Source organism: Furipterus horrens, unplaced genomic scaffold (genome assembly GCF_987537825.1).
Source record: "Furipterus horrens unplaced genomic scaffold, mFurHor1.1.pri manual_scaffold_19, whole genome shotgun sequence".
Classification (NCBI taxonomy): domain Eukaryota; kingdom Metazoa; phylum Chordata; class Mammalia; order Chiroptera; family Furipteridae; genus Furipterus; species Furipterus horrens.
Window position 1 is genome coordinate 1,977,613 of NW_028327189.1, and position 24,580 is coordinate 2,002,192.

Sequence of the window (24,580 nt, forward strand, 5' to 3'; positions counted from 1 at the left end):
GGCCTCGCACTGCCACCCTTCTGAAGTCATATTTGGTCCGATGACATCACAGTGACGTCACAAATAGGGTATAGATGACCTCACAATTCCGGTCTGTATCGCGACCGGTGGCATTGAAGAACCCTTCGTGCCCATCTCCCCTGTCGACAGAGGGGTACATGACTTTGATGATGTCACAAGGCACATAAAAGACGTCACAAATGACGGAGATACGGGAAGCGAAGGACTCGCAGTGCTAGCTGCCACGCAGTCACAACTAGTCCAATGACATCATGGTGATGTCACAAACTCGAATCGATGACATCACAATTTCGAGATGAAGAAGGCGATGGCCTCGCAGTGCTAGCCGCCCTGCAGTCAGATCTGGTTTGATGACCTCACGGTGATGTCACAAATTCGAGTCGATGACGTCACAACCCCCGGATGAGGAGGGCAATGTCCTCACTGTGCTAGCCACTTTTAAGTCAGATATGTTCTGATGAAATAACCGTGACGTCACAAATAGGGTATAGATGACCTCACAATTCTGGTCGGTATCACGACGATGACATCACAATTTCGAGATGAGGAAGGCGATGGTCTCGCAGAGCTAGCCCCTCTGTAGTCAGATCTGCTCCAACGACATCATGATGACATCACAAGTGGGGATCGATGACCTCATATACCAGACGGCTCGGCGATTAGTGACATTGAAATCCTCTTTGAGCCCATCACACCATCGACAGAGAGGTACATGAATTCATGACGACGTCACAAGGCACATCAATGATGTCAAAATTTCGGAGATGAGGGTAGCGATGGTCTCCCAGTGTTAGCCTTTCTGCAGTCAGATGTGATTCGATGACATCACGGTGACATCACGAAGGCGGATAGATGACCTCACAATCCCATACCGCTCAGGGATTAGTGGCATTGAAGTTCTCTTTGAGCCCGTCACACCGTTGATAGAGGGTTACAAGACTTCATGATGGCGTCACAGGCACATCAATGATGTCACAATCCGCGGAAATGAGGGAAGAGATGGCCTCGCAGTGCTAGCCTGCCCGCAGTCACATCTGGTCTAACGACATCATGATGACATCACAAGTCGAATCGATGAGGTTACAATCCCTGTATGAGAAAGGCGATGGCTTCGCAGTGTTAGCCCCCCTGCAGTCAGATCTGGTCTGAAGAAATCACGGTGACCTCACAAGAAGGGATCGATGACCTCAAATCCCATACCGCTCAGGGATTAGTGTCATTGAAGTCTTCTTTGATACCGTCCCCCCCCGTTGACAGAGGGGTACATGACTTCATGATGACATCACAAGGCACATCAAAGAATTCACAAATGGCGGAGATGTGGGAAGGGAAGTACTCGCAGTGCTAGCCGCTTCGCAGTCACTTCTGGTCCGACGACATCAAGATGACATCACAAAGTCTAATAGATAACATCACAATCCCCAAATGAAGAAGGCGATGGCCTCGCAGTGCTAACCCTTATGCACTCAGACCTGGTTCGATGACATCACAGTGATGTCAAAAGAAGGGATCCATGACATCACAATCCCAGACTGCTCGAGTATTAGTGGCTTTGAAGTCCTCTTTGAGCCCGTCACACCATACACAGAGGGGTACATAACTTCATGATGATGTCACAAGGCACATCAATGACATCACAATCCGTGGAGATATGGAAGCGATGTCCTTGCAGTGCTAGCTGCCCTGCCGTCAGATCAGGTCCGACGACATCACGATGACGCCACAAAGTCAAATTGATGACGTCACAATCCCCGAATGAGGACGGCGATGACCTCACTACCAGACTTTCTGCAGTAAGATCTGGTCCGATGACATCACGGTGATATCACAAGTAGGGATTGATGACCTCACAATCCCAGTCGGCATGGCGACTGGTGGCATTGAAGAACCCTTCATGCTCATCCCCCTCATCAACAGAGGGGTACATGACTTCATGATGATGTCACAATGGCGGTTCGATGACCTCACTATTTTAAACTGCGTGGCAATTAGTGACATTGAAGTCCCCTTTGAGTCCGTCACACCGTCGACAGAGGGGTACATGATTTCATGATGATGTCACAAGTCACATCAATGACGTCACAATCCTCGGACATGAGGGAAGCGATGGCCTCATCGTGCTAGCCACCCCGCAGTCAGATCTGGTCGATGACATCACGATGACATCACAAAGTCTAATAGATGTTGTCACAATCCCAGAATGAGGAAGGCGATGGCCTCGCATTGCTAGCCCCTCTGCAGTCAGATCTGGTCTGATGACATCACGATGATGTCACAAGAGGAGGATCGATGTCCTCAATATCCCAGTCGCAATGGCGACTGGTGGCATTGAAGAACCCTTCGTGCCCATCACCCCCGTCAACAGAGGGGTACATGACTTCATGATGATGTCACAAGGCACATTAATGACGTCACAATCCACGGAGATGAGGGAAGAGATGGCCTCGCAGTGCTAGCCTGCCCGCAGTCACATCTGGTCCAACAACATCATGATGACGTCACAAGTCGAATCGATGAGGTTAAAATCCCTGTATGAGAAAGGCGATGGCTTCGCAGTGTTAGCCCCTCTGCAGTCAGATCTGGTCTGAAGAAATCACGGTGACCTCACAAGAAGGGATCGATGACCTCACAATCTCATACCGCTCAGGGATTAGTGGCATTGAAGTCTTCTTTGATACCGTCTCTCCCGTCGACAGAGGCGTACATGACTTCATGATGACGTGACAAGGCACATCAAAGAATTCACAAATGGCAGAGGGCTGAGGAGGTTAGAAGGTAGAAAACAGATTGAGAAAGACTTTTTCAAGAATAAAAATACAGAGTAGAAAATAGCAAGACAGGAAGGGAGAGAGGAAAGAGAGAGAGAAAGTAGAGAAGAGAAGGGTAGGAAAGAGAACAAAAGAAGAAGGGGAGATAAAAGAGGGGGGACTAAATTAATATTTTAAAATATATATATTATTAAAAAATTAGATTAAAATGTGATATAAAATAGCAAGATAGAGAGAAAGAGAGAATATAGAGAGTGAGGAAAAAGAGATGGGGAAAGGAAGCAAGAATAATTGAATGGAGAGGGAGTGGGGGTCAGGATAAAGAAAAATATTAATAAAATTAAAAGTACTTAGAAAGAAATAAGGGAAGAAAGAAGAGGATGAGGGAGGGAAAGAACACAGGGGAGAGAAGGAAATCAAGAGGAAGAGGAGATATTAGGGAGAAAAAAATTGAAATTGAAGAGTTGACAAAAGATAGGATGAAGGAGAGAAATACAAGAGTGAGAGAAAGAAGAGAGGGGATGGGGAAGAAAGAGGAAAGGGGTAAGAAGGGGAGAGTGAAGGGGGAGGGGAATAGATTAGAATTAAAATTTAAGTATTAAAAGATTAGAATATAAAGTGGAATAGGGAGAAAGAAAGAAAGAGAGACAGAATATTTATAGGGAGAGAAGAAAAATAAGGGAAAGGGAAGAAAGAAAAACGAATGGAGACTGAAGGGGGACAAAATAAAAAAGAAATTTAATAAAATTGAAAGTGTTTAGTGAAGAGAAAGGAGAGAGAGAGAAAGGAAACGGAGGGAAGACAAGGAGAAGGGGGAGGGAAGGGGATTAGAAGAAGGGAATAGGAAGGAAAGGGAGAGAACTTAAAATTAAAAAATTAACAAAGAATAGGATGAAGGGGAGACATGCTAAAGGGAGAGAAGGAAGGGAAGAGGATGGGAGAAAAGGAGAGAGAATAAGAAAGGACGGTAGGGGCAGTTAGAGAGAGAGTGAGAAATAGAAGAATGATAAAATTTTAACTCAATTTAACTTTTAGGCACAGTCTCTAGGTATTTTTGGTTTGTTTGTTTTTTGTTTTTCCTTCCTTCCTTCCTGCGTCCACCCTATTCAAAATTCCATGGGTTTCAAATCTTTTCTGGTTGGGTGGCTGGTTGTGGGAAGATCCTGCTTGATTCTGGGATTGCTAGTCTTTTATTCCTGGGCGTACCGCTGCTCTGCTGTGAGCTGCGTATAGTTGTCCGCTCCTGTGGCACCCTCAGCCCTCCTCAGGCTTGTCCAGCTACTCCTTCCCACTTTTGGTCCAGCCGGTGCCTGCCAGCAATCCCTGCCCTGCCTCCAGTCATGTCTCTATTCCCAGGCTACAGCTTCTGCTCTCTTCCATGTCTATATGCCTGTGCACCCTACCTCTCACCCTGTCTCAAGACCATCCCTTTGTTCTGAAGGACTCTGGCACAGTGGGTTAAAGCGCCGTGCTCAGTGGCACTCTCCTGCCCAGGACCTCTCCCCTAGTCTGGAGCTCTGCAGCGGCTTTCCCACGTGGGCTCTTCTCCTTGCCCTAAAACCGTCTTCACAAACCAGAACCACAGCCTTTGCTCTCTTCCCTGCTTACACGCCCTGTGCACCCTATTTCTCTCCTAGCCGCAAACCTGCCTTTTGTTTTGTGGGATTCTAGTGCGATCGCTCAAAGCTTCAGGGGCATGCACTGCTCTCTTGCTCAGGAGCTCTCCCCCAGTCCGGAGTTCCACAGCAGCTTTTCTGTGCAGCCTGGCTCATTGCCCCAAAACTGTCCCTTTGTTCTGTAGGGCCCTAGCTCTAGTGCTGCGTGCGCCCCGGAATGCCGAGCTTTTGGTCAGAGGTTGCAGCTGAGGAGGTTTCTCTCTAGACTCAGATCACACAGTTTCTCCCAGTCCTGGTTGTTCACTGTCCTCTCACTCCTCTGGTTTTTTCAGCCGAATCCTCTCCCTAATTCCCTACAAGAATTCACTTATCAGTGTGCTCCTAGCAGGGGGAGCCTCCAAGCAGCTCTCAGCTAGTGAGCTCTCCAGCTTGGTACTGCAGATGCACCGGGTCCCAGAATGACTCAGCCTGCAGTGTGTGGCAAACCCCTCCACCCACCTCCACGCTGCTCCCACACTCTCCTCCCTGTTCACGCTATCAGTGATCCACACTCACTCAGTCACTCCTCTCCGCATTCTTTCCTGGAGTCTCTCCTTAACAGGAGTGAGCAGAGAACACTACCCCTATTCGGCCGCCATATTCCCCTCTCTCCTGGTTAGAGTATTCTTGGTTATCGCGTTTTGCTTTTCATTACTTGAAATGTTTTTGACCATTCCTTTCTGGCTTGTAATGTTCCTTTTGTGAAATCGGTCGATAGCCTTATCAGAGCCCCCATGTATGTTACTTGCTGTTTTTATCTTGCTGCTTTTAGAATTCTCTCTTTGTCTTTGAATGTTGCCACTTTAATTATGATGTGCTTTGGAGTGGGTTTGGGGGGGCTGTTCTTCATTGGGACTCTCTGTGTTTCTTGAACTTGCATAACATTTTTTCTCATCAGGTTGGGAAAATTTTTCTGTTATTATTTCTCCTATCAGATTTTCTATTCCTTGCTCTTCTTCTTTTCCCTCTTTTATTCCAATGATCTTGATATTATTTTTTCTCATGCTATCCTGTAATTCCCTTACATCTTGTTCATATTTTTTCAATCTTTTTTCATTTTGTTGAATTGTCTGGGAATTTTTTTCTATATTGTCCTCTAACTCACTGATCCAATCCTCTGCTTTGTTTAGCGTGCTTTTGATTGATTCTAATGTGTTTTTCAGTTCAGGGATTGTATTCTTCACTTCTTCCTGGTTGTTATTAATAGTTTCTATGTCCCTTTTTATGCTGGTGTAGTTCCCTGTAAGCTCCTGGTAATTTTCTGGGAGCTGTTGGTAACTTACTTGGAGGTTGTCATAGTTGTTTTTGAGGTTGTCGAGTATATTGAGCTTCTTCACCACCATTGTTTTGAATTCCATGTCTGACATTTGGGCTATGTCTATTTTATCTACCTCTCTTTCTGGGGATTCCTGTTTTCTTTTTATTGAGATGTTGTGACTGCGTCTTACCATGTTAGATTCTTCTTGTTTGTTTTTGCTTTTTGGATTTGTCTTTTTTGACTTCCCACCTTTGTGGGATGATACTTTTTATAGGAGATCTGGGTGTTTCAGTGGTGCAGTCTCTTTGATTGCCTGAGCCTCAAGTTCTTGGGATACCCTTTATGCCATTTGTTTATGCTGTCTGGTTATATTTCAGATGCTCTTTGGTAGGATCTTGCCTCTGGCTAGTTGATTGAGAGTCACTTTGTCCACTTTGTCTTGAATTCTTTTGAGGAGATGGTGTTAAAAACATAAGCACACAGCCCAGGCAGGAAACCCACACATTCAAAAATATCCCCCACCCTCTATCCCGCTAACATCAGCAAATGAGCGAGTATTATTATAAATGTAGTGAGATTAGGGCTCTTTTACAATAATAAGAATAGATAAGAGTTGTTTTCAAAGGGATAAATATTATTTTTTAGAGAGGAGTTGATAGATTAATAATAGTAGCAAATAGTGTCGAGACTATGAGAGACAGAAGGTAATATTTACATTGTATGTTAATAATAATAAAAGAAAAAGAGGTAAGAGTGCAGAATATAGTAAGAAAGTGGGATTGTATAGTATTAGATTTGTATACTAGTTATAATCTATTTATTTAGTGTAAGAGAGGCTAAACTAGACAGACAAACAAATAAACAAATTAATGAAGAAAAATGAAAAGGAGAGATGGTATAAAACAAATTAAAGAGACAGTTTAAAAAAATTAAAAATAAATAAATAAGAATAAAAATTAAATTTAAAATTAAAATTAAAAATAAGAAATTTTAAAAAATTAAAAATAATTGAAGTACAAGTATAAAAACTAAAATAGAAATAAATTTTTTAAAAAAATACAAAAAGAAAGTTTGTACTTAGTTCAGCCTTTGTGTGTCATCTTCTTTTTCTGGATCCACAGCTGGTCTAGTGAGGCGGACCAGTTTCCTGTTCCTGACAGCAGCGATGTGCGCCCGTGGTGGCCGGCCAGAGTGCTTGTGCATGTGCACACGTGCGTGCACTCAATGGCTTTCACGCTAGCCTCAGGCCTGCCAAGCGACACCCCGAGTGTTGGTCTCTCACCCCTTGGGGTGGTGCCCCAAACACTTGTGTACAGTGGAAGCGAGTGTCTGTGAGTTGCCGCCATCCATTGTTTCCCCACTGCAGCCGCCCGCCATTCCCAAGCTCGCATGGGTGGGCACAAGCAGAGCCCGTGCAAGTGATCTGTGCTCTGGCGTGGCACCCCCTGGGGCTGGCCACGGATGTCTGCGCACGGTCTTCTGCTTGCCCAGTGAGTCCTCCCTGCACCCGTTGCAGCACCGATCTTATGTCTCTTGAGGTGTGTCTGAGGGGCACCTGGATGCGCGGCCCCACGCACCTGGGCCAGTGAATGAGGGCTTTTTGCTTTTCGCCTCTTTGCAACCCGAAAGGATCGCTGTGGATTGGGCAAGTGCATTTCCGCACCTGTGCTCCTGAAGAAAGTCCATCACTCCCAATATTTCCTCCACTCTCCGCGGTACACAAGAGAAAAATATAAAGGGAAATCACGTTCTCACATGCACAGCAGTATGCTGTTTCTTGTCTTTCAGCATCAGATGCCATCTGGCCCATTCCTGTCTCTTACAGTGGGCAGAGATTTGCTCTCCTCTGGATTCCTCTCTGGGGAAGCCTGTGGTCACCAAGAAGCCTTTGTGTATGTGCAGCTGCAGCTCAGGGAGCCACCCCAGTCAGAAATGCCATTTGGTCCCTTTTTCCTCCGCTATCCCCACCAAACAGGTCATTCCCAGATGATTTTCTCTAATCCATCAGTGCCAAGGCTCGACTCCTGCCAGTGTCCAGCTGCTCACTGAGATGTTCTGTCTGCAATTAGTCCAAACTACAGACGAGTCTCGGGAGCCAGAAAGCGCAACCTTCCCTCACTCCTCCCCCATCTTCTCTCTGTTCTGCTTTTAGCATCACTTCTTTGTATTTGAGCCCAGACACTTTATTTCAATGTGTCTTGGAGAAGTTGGTTTTCATAGCATTCACACCTATTAGTTTCATTATTTTTTATGTCCAAATATCTCCCTGTATTTGAGAACATTTTAGCCGTTATATTCTCCAAGTTAGAGTTCTGTTCACGTGACTTCTTTTTCTTGGATTCTAATGATTTTTAGCTTGATTTCCCTAATGGCATTCCATAGCTCACATATGGCTGTTTTACATTTTAATAATTTTTAATCAATTAGGTAATTTTAAATTCTGTGTCTTTAAAATGATGTTCTCTCTTTTATTTTTAAACTTTCATTCATTGTATTTTCAGCACCAAAATTTTTATTTGAACATATGTTTCATGATTTTACCTCTCTGCTAATCTTTTTTTATGTATATATTTTTGTTTTGATTTTGATGACCTCTCCTTATGTTGTTGTTATTGTTGCTGCTGTTGCTGTTGCTGCTGCTGCTGTTGTTTTTTAGATGATTGAGCTTCATTAAAACAGCTATTTTAATATTTTTAATGTGCAGGTTATAGAAATCTATCTCTTTGGGTTTGGCAAGTGGAAAATGATCAAATTTCTTATATGGGGTCATGTCTCCTTCTTTATTTTTCTCATGTTCTACGAAGTCTGTAATTGTTGTCTTCAGAGTTGAAGAATTTGTCTCCTGCAGCCTTTACAAAATTTATTCAAGAGAGGAGTGCCTTCTATCAGCACTGCTGATAGGGGTTTCTTAGATGTTTCTATTGGATACGCCTGTTCCACGTTTTTACTTTTCTCGGGCGACAGAATTTCAGCTTGTATGACTTCTCTAGATTTCACAAAGCTTGTTTGATGCTGATAGCCTTCCTTTTGTTTTCCTTGAGGCAGTGCTGAATGTTACAGTACATGTTTTTTCCCAGTTCACAGATCAGGCCATCTTCCTGCATGTGTTTACAAGCTGTTGCAAACTCAGGCATGATGCCATCAGGAGCACACTGAGAACTGGCACACAGTGAGGGGTGAGGCATGCACAATGCTGCAAGTGTCCTTGCGCATTTGGTCAGCCATCCCCAGTGGCTTATGTGCAGACCTCCCCATGATGTCCATAATGCAGTTAGTAACATGTGTCTCCGGTAAGTGTTCAAGCCTCGCTGCTGTTCTTTCAGGCACTCTCCACTGCCTGGGAAGCATTTGCTCTGTCCCGTTCACCCTCAAAACAAATCTTGGGCTAAGAAGGGCTCCCATGACACCAAGCCATGCCACATTGTGGGAGAAGTCACACTGTTTCTCTCCCCCTCTTCAAAGTTTCTAATCTCAGATTTTTTTCTTGACCCAACAATAGGTTGAAACATGTTTCCTTAACTCTTGGGCTTATACAGAGGGTATCTTGTCTATGGGTGTTTGTCCAAAATTTTTTTTTGTTTTGTATTCATTGGAGGAAAAGATGTTAAAAAAGAAATTCCTATGTTGCCATAGGATTGCATCGCTTTTTGTTTTTGTTTTTTTAAACCCCAATAATACTCCTTTTCCTGTATACAGCACATCTTTTTCATCTATTTATTTGTTGTTGGACTCTTCTGTTCTTCTGTTGATATTGAGTACAATGCTGCGAGAAAATTGGGATGCAGATAGTTCTTCAAGAACCCGAATGTAATTCTTTTGAATTTGTGAATGCAAGTGGGAAGAACTGGGATGTATGCCTCCCCTAAATGGACACACCATTCTCAGTATGAGCTCATCTGTGCCATGTCTAGATGGAAACCATTGACATTTATATTCATGTGTCACTCCATTCCTGAGTTTAGGAAACAATTAAAGCACACCTCTCAATTCTGTGTCCCCAAGTCTCACAACGCCCCAGCTGGCATGCTCATTTTAATTCAATGAGGACCTTTTGTACGGTTTTTCATTGCAGTTGTACAAATCTTCATTCCCACAAGCAGTGTACATGAGTTCCATTATCTTCACATCTTCATTGTACTTTATTGGCTCATAGATAATGACCTCAAGAGAACCACTGGTGTTACCTCAAGACCTAAATATCGCTGTCTACTTTTGTGAAACAGGTCTATGACTCATTTGACAAATTTGACTTTAAATAGATGGACAATCATGGCATGCTGGGGTTTACCATACAAGATCAATAATAATATGAAAAAATACAACTACTAATATTTTTAGCCATATTTTAGGTGGTTAGTTGCATTTAAAATTCAGTTTGTCACCCTGGGTGGTGGGGCTCTGTGGGTTGAGCATTGGAATGAGAATGGAAGGGTTACCAACTTGATTCCCAATCAGGTCAAAAGCCTGGGCTTCAAGCCCGGTCCCAGGTTTTGGGTACACTAGGGGAAACCAGTTGGTGTTTCCCTCACGCATCAGTGTTTGTTTCCCTGTGTTTGAAAACCTATAAGAAATGGACAAATTTCTAGAAACATATAACCTTCTAAAACTGAACCAAGAAGAAGTAGAAAGTCTCAACAAAACAATAACAAAGAAGGAAATTGAAACAGTAATCAAAAATCTCCCTGCACACAAAAGCCCTGGCCGGACAAAAGCCCTGGCCGGATGGCTTCACAGGTCAATTTTACAGAACATTTAGGGAAGAACTAACTCCTACCATTCTCAAACTATTCCAAAGAAAATCCAAGAACAGAAAAACAGCCCAAACTCTTTCTATGAATTCTGTATTACCCTAATCCCAAAACCAGGTCAAGACACAACAAAGAAAGAAAACTACAGGTCAATATCGACAATAAATGTAGATGTTAAAATCCTCAACAAAATATTGGCAAACTGGATTTAGCAATACATCATAAAGATCATACACCACAATCAAGTGGGATTCATCCCAAGGATGCAAGGATGGTTTAATATTCACAAATCAATAAATATAATACATCACCTAAACAAAATGAAAGGCAAAAATCACATGATCATATCAATAGATGCAGATAAAGCATTGGATAAAGGACAACACGCGTTCATAATGAAACCACTCAGCAAAATGGGAATTGAGGGAGCATACCTTAACATAATTAAGGCTATATATGAGAAGCCTGAGGCCAACATCATACTCAATGGACAAAAACTGAAATTATTCCCCCTGAAATCAGGAACTAGACAAGGCTGTCCACTCTCTCCTCGCCTATTCAACATAGTGTTGAAAGTCCTGGCCACAGCAACCCAAAAAGACAAAAAAAAAAAGGCATCCAAATTGGGAAAGAACTAAAACTATCATTATATGCAGATGACATCATAGTATACATAGAAAATCTTAAAAACTCCACTAAAAGACTACTCAATATAATAAGTTAATTGGGCAAAATAGCAGGGTACAAAATAAATATATAGCAATCTAAGGCATTCTGTACGCCAACAATAAAATAGCAGAGACAGAGACAAAAAAGAAAATACCATTTACTATAGCAACAAGAAAAATTAAGTACCTAGGAGTAATCTAAAACAAAGAGAGAAAAGACCTGCACTCTGAAAATTATGTAACATTGAAGAAAGAAATTAAGGAAGATACAAATAAATAGAAGCAAATACCATGTTCTTGGATGGGAAGGATGAACATCATCAAAATGGCCATACTACCCAAAGCAATTTACAGATTCAATGCAATCCCTATTAAAATACCAATGACATATTTCACAGACCTAGAACAAATACTCCATAAATTCATATGGAACCAAAAAAGACCCCGAATAGCAAAAGGAATCTTGAGACAGAAGAACACAGCAGGAGGAATCACAATACCAGACATTAAACAATACTACAAAGCCACTGTGATCAAAACATTCTGGTACTAGCATAAGAACATACACATAGATCAGTGGAACAGAATAGAGACCCCAGAAATAAACCGAGGCCTCTATGGTCAACTAATATTTGATAAATGAGGAAGGAACATAAAATGGAGTGAGAAAAGCCTCTTTAACAAATGGTGCTGGGAGAACTGGACAGGAACGTGCAAAAAAATGAAACTAGACCACCAACTTACACCACACACGAGAAGAAACTGGAGATGGATCAAAGACTTAAACGTAAATCGTGACACCATAAAGGTCCTATAGGAAAACATAGGCAGAAAATTTTCATATATCTCTCATAACAATATATTCAGAGATACATATCTGAAGAGAAATATATAAAAAAATATACAAATGGGACTACATCAAGCTAAAGAGTTTCTGTTCAGCAAAAGAAAACATCAGCAAGACAAAAAGTAAACCAAACATACGGGAAAACATATTTGCCAATGACATCACAGACAGGGGACTGATCTCCAAAATATATAAAGAGCTTACATGACTCAACATAGAGAACAAAAACAACCCAATTAAAAAATGGCCAAGAACCTGAATAAACACTTCTCCAAAGAGGACATACAGAATGTCCATGGACACATGAAATAATGCTCAACATCACTAGCCATCAGAGAGATGAAAATAAAAACCACCATGAGATACTACTTTGCGCCAGTCAGAATGGCCATCATCAACAAATCAACAAACAACAAGTGTTAGAGAGGATGTGGAGAAACCCTACTACATTGTCAGTGGGAACGCAAACTGGTGAATCCACTATGGAAAACAATATGGAATTACCTCAAAAAACTAAAAATGGAACCACTACTAGGATTATACCCGAAAACTCCTAAAATCCTTATTCTAAAGACATTATGCACCCCTTTGTTCATAGCAGCACTGTTTACGATAGCTAAGTGCTGGAAACAGCCTAAGTGCCGATCTGTAGATGACTGGATCAAAAAACAGGGATACATTTACACAAGGCAATACTATGCAGCAGAAATAAATAATGGACTCCTGCCATTTGAGACAACATGAATGGAACTAGAGAGAATTATGTTTAGTGAAATAAGCCAGGCTAAGAAAGGAAAATACCATATGATATCACCTAATACAGAAAACTAAAGAACAACATAAACAAACAAACTAAATAGGACAAGGAGCAGAATAGTCGTCAATAGGTGGAAGTGGGGAGGAAGAGAAGGGGGATCAGTAAGAGAAGAGTTTAGTCAAGGAATGTGTATAAATGACTCACGGACATGGACAACGAGAAGGAATATAATTGTGGGAGAAGGGGTGGGCTGGGTGAGGGAGACCAATGAGGGAAAGATGGGACAACTGTAATTGGAAAACAAAAAAATAAAATAAAAAATATTAAAAATATAATAAACAAACAAACAAATAAATAAATAATAGACGTTGCCTAAAAAAATCCTATTGGTGTACTAAGGACAGAGAGTACTTTCTGATCTGCTAATGGGTCTACTACAAACTCACAATAAACAATGTACAGTTGACCCTTCAAGAACACACAGGTGAACAGTGTGGGTTCATCTACATGTTTTCAATAAATACATACAGTACTGTAAGTGTTCTCTTATGATTTTCTTGATACTTGCTTTTCTTTAGCTTATGTTATCATAAGAATACAGTATATATTACTTAAAACATACAAAATATGTTTATGCAGACAACCTATAAGTTAAATTTCAGGAGGAAGAGTCAAAACTTTTGACTGTGCAGTGTGTGTGTATCCCTATCTCACCAACCTACTCTTGGCTTAGTTCATGGATCAACTGTTGTTATAAGTAAAAGCTTAAAAGGTCCATTAAAATTAGGAAGAGAAGCTGAAGGACCTTTGAATCTCATTACTGCACATATAATGAAAGCTCCAGCTATTTCAAAGAAACAAGGAAAATATAAGAAAAACTAAAACACACACTTGTCATCTGCAGATTGGGTGCGATCCTCCCTACTTAGCTCAAGAGAATCTACAACCAATTAGAATTAATGCCCTCCTTACTATAAGTACTTTTAGGCAAGTAAGCGCTGCCAACACTTTCATAAAAATATGATTAAATTTAAAAAAAACACAAATGGAACAGGTATGCAGTCACTTACTAGATGTAGATACCACAGCCTTGATACCCAAAGGAGAAAGGACGATTAATAGCTACTGTTCCTCAAGAATATGTGTATAAAACGATTAAACAACATATGATATTATAACTTTGAAAATAAATTTAAAATGACCAAATTGAATTATAAGCCAACACTGAAAGGACTGCTATTAGAAAATTATCATAATTCCTATGAATGGTGGGAAAAATTATGACAATTTTTGCACACGTAGGAAAAAACAAGTGATCAACTATTGTTCAAAATGCTGCTAACCAGAAGAAAGCTATATCCTGAGGCAAAGTCACACTAAACCTTAGTCTCAAACACTTCACTCATGATAATGACAAACATGCTACTCTTGTGACTTTTATTCACCATAGCACTGGAAGTTCGATCAAGTGAGAAATCAATAGGACAAAAAATAAAATAAAATAAAATCAGGCATCCAAATCAGGAAGAAAAAGTGAAGTTAATTCTGTTTGCACATGACATGATTTTATTTGTAGAAAATTCCAAAGATGCCACACACAGAAATACTGTTAGAAGAAAATTAAGGAATTCATCAATATTGCCAGATGCAAAATTAATATACAAAATCAGATGATCTCTGTAAACTAAGAAAAAACAACCTGAACAAAAAATTACGAAAACAATTTCTTTTACAATAGCCCCCAAATAGAATGCTTAGACATAAACTTAACCATTGAGGAAAAATATTTATGGATAGAATATACTGCAAAATATAGGTGGAAAAATTAAAGATAACGTAAACAAGTAGGAAGCAATACCATGATTTTAGGCTGACAAACAATATCAATATTATTGAAAGTGACCTATAGATTTAACACAATTCTGTAAAAATAGGAATGGCATTTTTATTTCAGAATTTAAACATTGCATCCTAAAATCTACATGTAATGTCAATATCTGATATATCTTGAAAACATAAGAAGAAAGCTAGCAGTATCCTCTTTTGGACTTCAAATGACATTATATAAGCTTTAGTATGGTGATTTCTCTGGGAGGGGAGCATAAAAGAACTAATGGAAAGAATACAACGAGGATTAAAAGAAAATTAAAAGAAAAATAGGAAATCAAAAAGTACGGATAGGTCTACTCCCAATTGTTTATTGAGGAGACTCCATACCATTTCCCATAGTGGCTCTACCAGTTTACATTCTCAGAAGCTGCAAATGAGGGTTCCTTTTGTTCTACATTACAATGGAATGCTAACAGACATAAAGATAAAAGCTGTTATTTGCAACAACATGAGTGAATCTTGAGGATAACTGTTATGTGAAATAAGTCACAGAACAAGCCAAGAACCATATGACTTGAATAATATGGGAGATATAAAACTGTAGGAAAAACAAACAAACAAGAAAAAACTCATAGACATAGGCAACACGTGATTCTCTGTTGGAAATCAGTAAAGGGTAAAAAAGGTCAAATATTGGGTGACAGGAGATTTAATTTTAGATGGTAGGCACAAAGCACAGTGTACATAGGATGGTTCATATAATTGTATACTGGAAACCTATATAATTTTATTAACCACTGATACCCAAATAAATTTAAATTAAAAAAGAATGTGGAATAAAAACAGAGAGATAGACCAATGGGATAGATTAAAGACTCCAGAAATAAACTCTTATTCAAAAGACATATGGTAAAACATGTTTGATAACAGTGCCGAGACTACTCATCAGGGAAAAGATAATTTCTACAACAAATGCTGTTGGGAAGAGTGCTATCCAAATACAAAAAAAAAGAAAAAAGAAAAACAACAACTCAGCTCCAGGCAGGTTTACTTTGCATTCAGTGAGACCAAAAAATGACAGTGGATTAATGAATAGGGAATTCATTCCAAGTTTATTCTCATGGTGACAGGCTAGACCCAAACACAGGGTCCACCTTTACTTGTTCTTTGTGGTGTCAAATGAGACGGAACCGCAAAGTCCACTTTTGTCTCATGGCAGGAGGTGAGGGTAGCAAGTCATCTGGACTTTCTGAACAACAGGAGCTCATATATATGTATAAAATTAAACAAATGTGGTACACACGCCAGCCAGGATCTTGATATAGCATGAGCCTTGCACACTAAGGCACTCTCTTAGTAAGGGTGACCTGGGAAAATACATGCATGTGGGGGAAGTGGTTCTGACTAAGGTCACCCTGACATGACATTCAACCTACGCAGGACTCTAACCTCATAATCTATGTGACAGTGTCCTTCCACATGGGGCCCTGTGTAAGAAAATGGGAGCAAGCATCCAAAGCCCATGGCAGCAATATGAGCTGAAACAAGAGAAGATAATACCAACTACAATGCATAGAGCTGTAATACAGACTGTATACATTCCAGAAGTTACTGAGGCCCCCCAAGCCCTCAGTAGCTCATGGGCGACTTTGGGTATACCCGCCATCTCATTCTGTAACTCTTGTCAAGCAAGAGAATTTTGTTGCATATCATGGGTATATACATAGCTTTCTGTGTGAAGCAACACACATACCCCTCCATGTGCCACCACATTGTCCAGCTGCCCAACCACCTCACTGAGAAGGAACAGGAAAAATGAGTCACATTAAAGGCCATTGCTGTATGCTTGGCCAAGGCGGTTACCTCTTCCTCTGTGACTAAGCTTGCACCTCGGGGGAAGAATATAGCTAATGGATAGAAACAACAAGGGGTTTTTTGGTGCTCGTGCCTAGCCTTGAAAATTTTGCAGTTGGTAGTCACCTGCTCCTTTGTAGATAAAATTGACCCGGAACATATGGTAGCCCCTATGTGCAGTGCCCTGTCCAATTATAGGGGAAGTGAGGCTGTTCATGGGTCCTGCACACCCACAGGGTCCCCAAGGTACTGGGAATGCACCAAGTTGTGCATTGTCATGTTTTCCCCAGTGGTATGCACTGGAGACATAATGGATTTTGTGGCACAGGAATGTGGGCAACCACCCAACACCTACAGGGATCTTGGGCATGGTGCCATTTCAGCATTCTAGACAGAGGTATGCTAACTTCCCCATCACCACCATTTACCAGACTAGCCCAGTTCTGAGTGAGTTCCCTACTAGGGGCCTGGAGTGATTCACTTGGCTGCACACTGAGTCCTTAACTTCAGTCTATGCGGTCAGCATCAGTCTAATGGTGCAGCCACTACCATGCAGAGCTGTTGACAGGTTGCACTCTCCACAGTAAGCCAGTGGTAATGTCACCTGGGCTCTCTGTGGATACCCAGCATGCCAAGGCATTTGCCGCATCCATGAAAGTGTATGCCCAATCCACATAACATTGATATAGACCTGTGGTTCTCAACCTTCCTAATGCTGTGACCCATTAATGCAGTTCCTCATGTTGTGGCGATCCCCAACCATAAAATTATTTTCATTGCTACTTCATAACTGTAATTTTGCTACTTTTATGAATCATAATGTAAATATCTGATATGCAGGATGTATTTCCATTGTTACAAATTGAACATAATTAAAACATAGTGAATAATCACAAAAACAATATGTAATTACATATGTGTTTTCCAATGGCCTTAGGCGACGCCTGTGAAAGGGTCATTCGACCCTCAAAGTGGTTGTGGCCCACAGGTTGAGAACCGCTGCTATAGAGCAACCATCATTGCGAGAAAACAAAAGAAAAGAAAAATATGTTTCATTGGTACTAGCAACAGTAGGTCCTTCCTGTCCAGTAGAATGCATGCCAAGGAAGAATCTTGAGATAACACAGTAACAGGTACAGGATCCCTCCACAGTTTTGTTTACCACAGCTTTACTTCCCTCCCCAAGAGTTACTGCAGGGGAAATATCTCAGACTACTGGAGAGGCATGCATTGGCCATAATGAAAGAACAAAACTTCCCTGCAAGATGCTCATGATTTACACACACTTCAGGTATAGCTCCGTGACCCTGTTGGCTTGAATACTTTGGCCACATGTGGTCGGAAAAGCTAACCATCTTTACCAACGTGGCAAATTTTCCAAGGATAGTTAAAGTGCACCATCTCATCTAGATTCAAGGCTGTTGTTGTGGGCAAAAGAATGTTATTCTGTCTTTCAAAACCAGGCTTCAACGCATCATCTTTGGTGCAAACTTGTGGTTGTATGGGGGTCATGGCCACTTGGAACTGAGTCAATAGAGGAGAGCACTCCTCTCCTTGGCCACTCATTGAGTCTGCATAACACAATCCATATTAACAGACCACTATGCCCTTCAGTGATGCCAGCCCCCTAAATATTATACAGGACATGAAGCTTTTATTGGATGTCCGCATTCGTTTTCAGACTTGTAATCACTTTCCAGTGAAATGAGTTCTTAGGTTGCTCTCTATGGTTACGTGCAGCCATAGATGGCCTACTGTTTTTTCTAAGGTCTTCTTGTTGGTCTGCCGATCAGCTTTCCTGTCGGGGAATGCCACCAACAGACTTGACCACACCAGACAAAGCATATCAGTAACCTTCTGAAATTGGTAAGGGACCAATGTAAGCCACTTGGCATCTAACCACTGGCACCTAGAGCTATGTATCCTCCTTCTTAGTGAAACACCCATCATTGGCATTTGGATCAGACCATACCCTTTTGGTATGCCTTTACCACCACATCAAAGTTCAATAGCAATCACCATCGTTTCACTTCTGTACATATAATGCACTGACCTGCATGAGGTAGTCATCTGTGTAGCCAGGCTACCATGTCTGAGTCCAGAGCTTCTTCTAGTCACTGAACAAATGCAAGTGTATCTGCCTTCTTCATTTCCAGGTGAGACCAATTTGGCACGCCTCGTAGCATAGTCTGCTGTCCTAATGCTCGTAAGTATTGTCACATGGTGTTGCACCTTAAGGGCCTGTGAGCCACCACCCATCTTTATTCCACCGCACATGCAAACTGAAAGACAAACCATGATATGTAGCCTGGCTGTTGGTGCTGATGATGAGAGGGGAGGGTTCTTTGGTAACGAGCCCCTATACAGCTCTTAACTTTGCCCATTGACTACTCTGTCCAGTTCCATGTTTGATCCATATGTGCCTATGTCAAGATGGAAAGCAAAGGTGTTCCATGTGTTGGGCTTCCCCTGGCTTGACCCATCTGTATGCCACACACTTTCGAGTATCACTGGGTAGCCTTCTTTATAGAGGTTACCAAGGGAAATCAGCTGAGGCATTGCCCCTTCATTTTCTTGTGTCCCAAGGTATAGTACAGGTCCCAGGATTGTTGCAGCTCCCAACTCAGGGGGCTGAAGGACAGGGTACATCACTGTTTCAAATAAGCACCTTCCTATGCAGTGTGGGGAACTGTGATTTTTCATTCAGGCACACACCCAGCCTACGACAGGATAGGTTGAGGTCACCTTTTAATGGGGCAACACATGTAAGAGGCTCTGTACCTAGCAAAGCATAAGAGGTGGTGATTAGTGCTTTTAAATTTAGGGAGTAATGAGCCTAAATCCCTTCCAAAGTTGTTACCAAAATGCAGTTGGATTTGTCTTGCCATTGCCATAGACCCCAACCATTACCTTCTGGGGGTGACATGGACCACCAACTCACAAGGTCGTGTTGGAACCAAAACACTCGAGGCCTTTACTGTTTATTTGGCCTGTTTAGGTGCATCAAAAGCCATGTCATGTTTGTGTTCCCAGTCTCATCTGACTCCTTTATGTACCAAGCACTATCCAGGTTTCAGAACTTGTGTCAAATGTGGAATAAAGACCCTCCAATAACCCAACACACCCAAGAATTCCTGTAACTGCTTGACCATTTGGGGGATGGAAATGCCTTCACCTTATCAATTATTGCCTCCTGTCTCACCCAAAGAGACAACCAACCATCAAGAACTTGACAGGTAAACCATGTCTCTGTATCATATTTGTGTTTACTGTCCATCCTCACTGCTGCAAATGCTTCAGCAAGGCAGGCACAGTAGTTTCTACACCCATAAAAGAGCCAGAATTCAGCATGATATTGTCAAATGTAATGGTAGGTTTGCACTGCTTGGAGCTTTTGCCAAATGGCAACACCCTGTGCCACAAGCTCATAGCACAGTGTTGAACTGTGGAGATATCCCTGTGATAACAGTGAAGGTCCATTTCCAGCCATCCCAGCTGAAGGTAAATTGGCCTTGACACACAGCTGCTAAATCAATGGAGAAAAATGTATTAGCCAGGTCAAGAACATGATTGATAGGTTACAAAGTCATTTCTCAATTTATATATTGAATTGGCTATGGAGGTCATGGCAGCATGTAATCGATGGATTACCTTATTTAATTCCCAGTAATCTTTTTTTCAGTTTCCATGGGCATCTGGTTTTCTCACAGGTCACACAGGGGAGTTATAATGGCAACGTGCTGGATGAACTACTTGGACATTGCACAGTCCCTTGACAGTTTCTCTTGATGACCTCCATGGAGGAGGTATTGCTTGGTATTTGGTCACTCACCATGGTTCTGGCAAAACCAGTGAAGGAGTTTTGACTTGACTCCTAACAACAGCCTTCACAACTTGAACACAAAGGCCAAATTCTGCAGCAGTAGAATTCTGCAGAAGAACCATGGCAGTAGTAGTGAGCCACAGCCATTGTAAAACAATTCCTAAGAAGTACCTGGGTATTGGGGAGACATCAGCCACATATTCCTGGGGTGGCAGGGGCCCAATCCCCAAGGCAAGGGACACATGCCTCACCCATTTGGCAGTACCCCCATATCCTTCTATGTGTTCTCCCATGCCAGGGAGGTGATTGATGTTTTCTTGAGAAATGGAAAATACACTGTCGTGTCTGTCTGTTGTACATTTGGGGGAACAATAAGCAGTAAGCTGTACATGTGGCCTCCTGGTTTTCAGTTCGTCCTGTTAGGCAGGTCCCTATGCCTTGTCCTCAGTCAAAGTGGAAAGTACAATGTGATCATCAGGTGAATCCTCAGCCATATTGGAAGACTTCCCCAAGTAATTTTGCAATACATTCACAGCCTGCAGTAGGGGTGAAAATTCCCTCTTATCACTTGCTCTGGAGCTCCCTCTCTTTCTTTGTAGTGGGCGAAACTCTTGCTCTGGTTTTCAACTTTGCCGCAGCTCCAAGACAGCCTTGTTAGGATTTCCATTTAATTTCTCCCTGTTGGCTCCCGCCTACACAGATCAACCCACATCTGGGTTAGTGACATTAACAGGTCCCTTTACTCTCCTTACAGATCCTACTGCCCACACTTGTTTTCTCTTCTGAACATCGTTCCCCTCCCCTAGGACAGCTATAATTGGGGTCACCACATTGATGGCATGGCCTACATAAGGGGCAAGAATAGCTTCTAAGGCTCTTAATAACAGTGGTGGTGCATTTTATTAGACAACATCCTTCAGTGCAATGTGAAAACTTCTTCTTCAAGTCCATGAGTATCTATATAAGAATAACAATCCTCACTTATGGTTCTCACAATACCTGTTGTAACTCAGAATATGACTTCCACCTATTGGTCATAGATGGCAAATCTTTTGTGTTTGCCCTCATAATGAGAGTGACTGCCATGATCCAGTCTGGTGTGCATTCTGAAGCTGCTATCTCAGTGCCATGTGCAGGGACTGGTGCAAGCTAACTGATTTCCTGGCCAGAAAGCAAAATGTCACCCATCCCTATATCTCATAATGTGAGCAACCAAGTCGCTAAATATTCTGATGCTTTTGCTGGTATTTGCTCCCCAAATCCTTCATCTGCCCTTTCAAGAAATGTCTCATGGTGGAGAGCTTTGTAACTTGTGGAGGCGCTGGCCCTTGGTCCTGGGCCATTTATCTTCAGTGTTACAAGCAGTCTTGCCTGAAACAGGGCAGGGTCTGGCCCGCCCTATGATCCTTATCCTCAGAGGAGTCTATGAACTGAACTTCTGATCCTGTCATGGAAACCGTCTCAACCTGGGCTCTCATGACAACTACTTCCACCTCTAACACCACCCATGTTTTCTCCCAGGCGGTTCTCATTTCATGCGTCCTGGTCATGTCCTCTCAGCTCTAAGATTGGTCTCCAATACGTGTCTTCCAGTCTTCTTTATGCGTAACAATGAGAACTAGCCATCCTTCAAGCACCAGTCCTCTCCCTGGCATTTCTTTTCTCTAGAGAGCCCCCTTTCTCTAGCAGGGTCTCACTATTGACTTAGGGGTCATTAATACACCTTCTCAAATTAGTGGGCATGCCCAGACCACCAGTATGGCAGAGACGGCAATTAATTCACTCACATGGCCTGTACAACAGGGGCTCCTATATATATGAAATTAGACAAAAGTGGCATGGGGCCAATCACTCTGAGAGAGCATGACTCTTGTGCACTAAGGAACTCTCTCTTAGATAAGGTTGACTTGGGGGAATAAATGCACACAGAGGCTTGGGCCCTGCCTACGGTCACTCTGACAAATAATGTAGGCCCTCATTTGATTTACCCTGGACTATTTCACAATTCTCTAAAATTCAGCGTCTCCATCTTTCGCTTTTTTTCTTTTTGTTTACTTTCATTTTCTTTTTAAACAGTTATCACATATAATTTACTTAGAGTTGGGTATGTTAAGTATCCTTGTTTAATGAGCAAAAACACAGATTAAAAACTATTAAATATGCTACCAGGGAAATAAAGCATCGATTTACTCTTAACTGCTTCAAAAATAAGGACAATGAAACTATAACTGTGAGTCTCCAAATTTATTTTTCTAAAAGTGAATTGCATACATTTTTATGATATATGTCAACATAAGATCTAATTTTTGCTTTTGGTAGTTCTTTGGTAGATCAGTTGTAATTACAATGATGTGCATATAATGAAGGTGCTTGAGTAGCTGACCTTGAAAGAGAGGCAGCAGATGTATCAGCTCTCATTGGCATTGGGAACCATGGGTTGCCTGCTGGTTGCAGGTTAGTAGGAAGACTATCACTGATAAGTGAATGAAGATATGTGTTTTCGAGAGAGGGAGGCTCTACCATTTTTTCAAGAGATAACTTCTCCATGAGGGAGAAATATTGTGGTTCTGAGAAACAGTTGTGGTTGTAATGGAATTCAAATTGTGGGTATCTTCCTGAATGGAGCTGCTATGTGAACACACAGGAAAAGTGGTCAATTGATTTGAAATAGCACATTGATTCATTACAATTTGTTCTGATGATCTAACTAAACTAAATGGTAGAGCATCAAAATCACTTCTGATTGGTAAGTTGTCTTAGCAATTAATTGGCTGGTAGAAGGATTTCTTAGTAGAGGCTCACTTAAATTAGTGGAATGTGGAAATACACTCAGTCCACTCATTCCAGCAACAAAACCAGAATTATGATTATCCACATGATCTTCTGCTCCACAAGGCTTCTTGTTGAAATATTGAACTAATGAATCTGAGGAAGCATTTCTAATTCCAACTCTTCTTTTCTTTCTTACCAAACGTTGGGGACAGCCTCGTTTAAAATTGGGATTATGATAGAACTGTAACTAAAACCAAAGGAGAAACTTAATTACCGACATTTCAAACCAAGATACAAGGCTGATAAACCTAGTCAATACAACATAATTTCAGTTTCATCACATAACGTTAATGTGATCAAACAATACATGGCCAGGGTTTCCTACCCCCTGACTTCTATGGGTACACCCATCACCTGTTAGGAATCAGGCTACACAACAGGAGGTACTGTCTGAGCTCCACACCCTGACTCTTCCACCACACGCCCACCCCACAATCCCCGAAACTACCTATCTATGGAAAAGTTTGCTTCCAAGAAACTGGCCCCGGGTGCAAAAAGCGTCGGCGATTGCGAGGTACACTCCTGATATATGTAAATGTTTCTTATCAAGCACAGACATTTAGTTATGCATCACATGTGAAATGTGGCATGTATTTCCAGTAACTGAGACTATCACCTCTATTGGTTCAAAGAACTTTATTTAAATAGAGTTCATTGGGAAGGTTCAAAGTTATGAGAAAATTTTCTTATAAGCTTGATTGTTGATTCCCAAACAGTCTGAAAGTTAGAAAACTATGTTAACAGTGGTCTATAGAATTTTAAAAATATAGCTTTAGCTCATATAAATGAACATTTTTGTGTAAAATGAAAATGTACATATTTCCTATGTAAGTTGTGTCTGTAAATTTCTAAATACCTTGTTTAACACTGAGACTCCTTTTCCTTCTGCCAGAAAATCAGCTAGAGAAGCAGATCTTTGAAAATAATGTCGCTCTTTATGAAATCCATAAAGGTTCAGCTGTCAAACTAAACTTTTCATGTTATGAGTCTTAAATATTTTGAAAGGAGTTTCCTTCCAAAACTTCTTTCTTAAAGAATTCTTCATTAATTACTATGCAAGTTCCCTTTTCATCCCAACAGATAGACTTACATTGGTCACTTTCAGCTATTTTCTACAGTTTTCTGGGAAAGGTAATAGAGTGAAAATCATTGTCTTCATCTGGTTTGGAGAAACACAATGTGGAATGGGGTATTTTCATCAAGGTTTCTTCACACAAAGCCTGAAAAACAATTTCTTCAATCAGAGACCTCAAGTCCAAGTCCCCAGGGTATGTGTGGTCTAATGGAGGTTTCTGAGTCAGTTGATCCTTCTTTAGGGGAAACATCTTGAAATTCTGAAGAAATGTGTGCCATCTCAAATAACTTTGCCTTTACCTGTTCTCCACATTGACATTATTTTGAACACTGCCGTTTTAAAGGCTGTGTTGGCAGGCCTACACAGATAAACTGCTCAAACCATAGTGGGTCTGAACGTGAGTAACTGTGATATCACAAAATGACTAGTCTCCTAGCAACTAAA

General features: G+C 41.4%; 1 pseudogene; it reads right to left on the reverse strand.

Annotated features, from left to right (window-relative positions):
• Positions 1–2,594: 2,594 nt before the first annotated feature.
• LOC149990274 (heat shock transcription factor, Y-linked-like) lies at positions 2,595–24,414 on the reverse strand (annotated as a pseudogene).
• Between the last annotated feature and the right edge of the window lie 166 nt (positions 24,415–24,580).